The sequence below is a fragment of the Stomoxys calcitrans genome, chromosome 1 (assembly GCF_963082655.1).
Source record: "Stomoxys calcitrans chromosome 1, idStoCalc2.1, whole genome shotgun sequence".
In the NCBI taxonomy this organism is placed as follows: domain Eukaryota; kingdom Metazoa; phylum Arthropoda; class Insecta; order Diptera; family Muscidae; genus Stomoxys; species Stomoxys calcitrans.
This window is the reverse complement of record NC_081552.1, coordinates 188,059,799-188,064,788: the sequence shown is the minus strand read 5'-3', so window position 1 is coordinate 188,064,788 and position 4,990 is coordinate 188,059,799. Positions and strand designations below refer to the sequence as shown.

Genomic DNA, 4,990 nt, shown 5'->3' with positions numbered 1-4,990 from the left:
CACTTTGGGTGATCCTTTTTGTTTAATGCAACAATTTGTATCTATACCGGATGAGAAATGAGCCTTTTATTAGCTCAAAATAGCTTTTATACCCTCCACCATAGAATGGGGGTATACTAATTTCGTCATTCTGTTTGTAACACCTTGAAATGTGCGTCTAAGACCCCATAAAGTATGTATATTCTTGATCGCCATGTCATTTTAAGTCGATCTGGCCATGTCCGTCTGTCCGTCCGTCCGTCTGTCCGACTGTCCGTCTGTCTGTCGAAAGCACGCTAACTTTCGAAGGAGTAAAGCTAGCCGCTTGAAATTTTGCTCAAATACTTTTTATTAGTGTAGGTCAGTTGGTATTGTAAATGGACCAAATCGGTCTATGTTTTGATATAGGTGCCATATAAACCGATCTTGGGTCTTGACTTCTTGAGCCTCCAGAGGGCGCATTTCTCATCCGATTTAACTGAAATTTTGCACGTATTGTTTTGGTACTTCACTTCCAACAACTGTGCTAAGTATGATTCAAATCGGTCCATAATCTGGTATAGCTGTATTATAAAACGATCTTGGATCTTGACCCAATAGAATGCGCAGTTCTCATCCGATTTGACTGAAATGATTTTGCATGAGGTGTTTTGTTATGACTTCCAATAACTGTGCTAAGTATGGCGTAAGTTGGTGTAGAACCTGATATAGCTGCCATATAGACCGATCTTAGATCCTGACTTCTTGAACCTCTAGAGGGCGCAATTCTCATCCGATTTGACAGACATTTTGTACAACGGCTTCTCTCATGACTTTCAACATATGTGACTAATATGGTCTAAATCGATCGATATTTTGATACAGCTCCCATATAAACCTATCTCCCGATTTTGTGCCTTGAGCCCCTACAAGACGCAATTCTTATCCGAATGAACTGAAATATTACACAATGACTTCTACAATGTTCAGCATTAATTTATGGTCCGAATCGGACTATAACTTGATATAGCTCCAATAGCATAACAGTTCTTATTTAATATTCTTTGTTTGTCTAAAAAGAGATACCGCGCATAGAACTCGACAAATGCTATCAATGGTGGAGGGTATATAAGATTCGACCCGGCCGAACTTAGCTCTTATATGTTAAATATGTTGAAGCTGGTCTCCAGGGGATCAAGACGTTTAGGACAGCAAATTCTTTTCAGGTTCGTTGTTTACTTTTCGAGAGTGTAATAAATAAAGGTAGGTATTTGTGGGTATATTTTGCCTCGGTCATCCTTCATGTCGAGTTCAATATTGTTTAAGGTAGGTGGGCGGTCCTCCAACTTATTCGATTTTAATTTGAATACCCGATTCATACGGGGTTTGTCTATTTGGTCTTAGGTATATTTTGGGGGATCGAGCTGCCCCAGACCCTTGGCTCCTGAGAATCTTGGTCTTCCAGATCCTTAGCCTTGCAGATCCTTGGCCCCTCGGCCTCCAGATGCTTGGTGCTCAATTTTTTTTATCAAACTCATAATAAACTTATAAACACTGTGTGTGTGCTTTTTATTCGTTTTTCCTATGCCCGCCGGCTATGCTTCGAACCTACAAAAACCGATGCCCATAGTTGACTTGTCAAAAGCCTGGGGAGTACAACTCTTATCTAATGTAAATAAATGTTTAGTTCCAGCTTATAAATGTATGTAGTCCAAAGAACATAACAAATTCTTGGTAGTAAGTAAATGAGGTTTAATCAATTGAAGTCTGGTTCAAATATTCCAAATCAGATAATCTAGAAATCCGCATTTGAATTCTAGCATCAAATCTGATCGTTTAGAATCGACTAATGCTTTCGACCTATTTTTTCTACCCACCATCGAAGGATGGGGGTATATTCTTTTCGTCATGCCTCAACACATCGAATTATCCATTTCCGACCCTATAAGGTATATATATTCCTGATCACCGTAAAAATCTAAGACAATCTAGCCATGTCCGTCCGTCTGTCCGCTCGTCTGTTGAAATCACGCTACAGTCTTTAAAAATAGAGATATTGAGCTGAAACTTTACACAGATTCTTTTTTTTTTTTTTTGTCTATAAGCAGATTAAGTTCGAAGATGGGCTGTATCGGACTATATCTTGATATAGCCCCCATATAGACCGATCCGCCGATTTAGGGTCTTAGACCCATAAAAGCCACATTTACTCTCCAATTTTGCTAAAATTTGGGACAGTGAGTTGTGTTAGGCGAGTCGACATCTTTCTTCAATTTGGACCAAATCGGTCCAGATTTGGATATAGCTGCCATACAGACCGAACTCTCGATTTAAGGTTTTGGGCCCATAAAAGGCGTATTTATTGTACGATGTCGCCGAAATTTGGGATAGTGACTTGTATTAAACCCTTCGACATTCGTCTTCAGTTTGGCTGAGATCGGTTCAAATTTGGATATAGCTACCATATAGGCCGATCTCTAGATTTAAGGTTTTGGGCCCATAGAATGCGCATTTATTGTCCGATGTCGCCGAAATTTGGGATAGTGACTTGTGTTAGACCCTTCGACATTCGTCTTCAGTTTGGCTGAGATCGGTTCAGATTTGGATATAGCTGCCATATAGACCGATCTGTTGAGTTAAGGTTTTGGGCCAGTAAAAAGCGCATTTATTGTCAGATGTCGCCGAAATTTGGGATAGTGACTTGTGTTAGGCCCTTCGACATTCTTCTTCAGTTTGGCTGAGAACGGTTCAGATTTGGATATAGCTACCATATAGACCGATCTGTTGAGTTAAGGTTTTGGGCCAATAAAACGCGCATTTATTGTCCAATTTCGGCGAAATTTGGGTCAGTGAGGTGCGTTAGGCCCTTCGACAACTTTCTGCTATGTGGCGCAGATCGGTTCAGGTTTCGATATAGCTACCATATAGACCGATCTCTCGATCTCGATCTCGGTTCAGATTATGATATAGACAGATCTTTCGATTTAAGGTCATGCACCCATAAAAGGCGCATTTATTGTCCGATTTCGCCAAAATTTGGGACAGTGCGTTGTGCTATACACAATTATTTTGTTATACACAATTAAACAATGAAGGATCGGAACATATTTTTATTAAGCTGCTATGGGGCATAAGGTATGCATTTTTCACCGGATTTTGACGAAAGTTGGTTTACATATACACCCGAGGTTGTGGGTATCCAAAGTTCGACCCGGCCGAACTTAATGCCTTTTTACTTATTCCCAATGCATGTGATTGCGTGTAATGACAGACTTTTTTCTGCGACAATTACACTACTTTCATGTAGCACATGATTCTGTGCATCTGTTGGAAGTTGTATTGGTCGCTTCTAACGCCATAAAACGGCAACGACTCTCGCTGCTGCTCCGTGTGCCCAGGTTCGGATTCCGGCCGGGCTCTGCCGAATTTTTTTATTTTCAAGTTTTTTGCCAGTTAGGGCGAAGATCATCAAATTTATAACAAATTCTTGGTAGAGAGTAAATAAGGTTCAATCAATTGGGGAGCAGGAAATTGTATTATATAATAAATTAATCGACATCTTTCAGGAAGTTTAGTCCAAATATATCAGATAATATAGAAATTCGAATTTAGCATCAAATCTAATCGTTTAGATTCGACTAATGTTTTCGACTTTGACGCGCATTTTTCCTTTTAAATCGTTAGACACAAACCTCTGACCTTCTGATAATCAAAAAAGTAAAAACGTGCCAAGCAGAAACTATAGAAGTAGGCGGACATTTTGGAAACCTACCACCCTGGGGTAATATGTAAACCACCTTTTGTCATAATCCCATGAAAAATACATAATTTATGCACCCATAGCAGGCTACATCGAAATATGGTCCGATTGGGCCGCATTTGTTACGGACATTGAGTGGTCTAATAAATACAAGTCACTGTTCAATTTTGTTTCAATATTGGCAGCTATATCCAAAAATAGACCGATCTAAACCATATTGGACACGGATGTCAAAAAGCCAAACGAAGGTTAGGTTGAAAAGAGGATGCAGATTAATCCGCCCCATGTCACTATGGACATACACCTAAGCCAGTAATCGGCGTCTTGTGCGCTCTAAATTAAAAAAAAGTTACCTCGAAAAAGAAAAACTAAGTTAGAAATTCCGTGCTACTTACAAAATCCTTAATTGTTTTCCATGCCACTCCCCTAAGTTGGTTCATGTCTGGTATAGTGTCCCCATCTAAGTGCCAGTGCTTTTAGTCCCGAAAGCCGGGCAATGACAAACGAAATGCTCCAACGTCTCATCGTCTTCCCCGCATGTCCTACACATGCGATCACTTGCCGCATTGATTTAACATAAATGTTTTACATAAATGAGCTCGTAGTCCTAAGTGTCCCGTTATGATACCTATAGCTATACTGACCTCCTTCTTACTTCCTTTCAGTAATAGCCTCGTCTTTTTACGATCTGGATCCCCCCATAGGATTTTCGCAGTCCTACTGACCGTTTCGCTGTTCCACAATGTTGCATGCGCATTCCTCGGCCACTCCCTTAAATCAGACTGCGTCGACCCGAAAGGCTTCGGCCCCTTACTCCGTTATGGCCCAGCACCCAAACTATGCGGATTTTGCCATCCTCAGAGAAGGCGTTAATCTCCTTCTTACACTGCAAGACTGTTCGTGACCTTACCGTCCTGGTTGTTTTTGCCCTTATGACAGCAATTTTACTGTCACAATCGACGTCCTCGCATTAGCACCACACCACTTCACGCATTCCGTGATCACCTGGATCTCCGCCTGCAGGACCATATTATGGTCAGGCAGTCTAAAACAGATCTCAGTCCTTGGGTTCTCAGTGTAAACCCTCAGGCCCACTCTGTCGTCTAGCTTTGATTCATCCTTGTAACATGATCTTCCAGATGACAATACTATGATTCCGTCAATCCAAGACTGTGCCACTGGCAGCGGTGCCTCGCAATCGACCTCAAGGTTCATCTCACGTAGCCGATCGGAAACCTCTTCCGTTCCTTCCAGATTTCCTATCGTCGCCTC

At 41.2% G+C, this 4,990-nt stretch overlaps 1 protein-coding gene across 2 annotated transcripts in view; it reads right to left on the bottom strand.

Moving 5' to 3' along the window:
* The window catches only part of LOC106090824 (sensory neuron membrane protein 2), a 572,456-nt gene that overhangs the window by 510,093 nt on the left and 57,373 nt on the right, over positions 1 to 4,990 (bottom strand). The gene's annotated exons all lie outside the window — the stretch shown is intronic.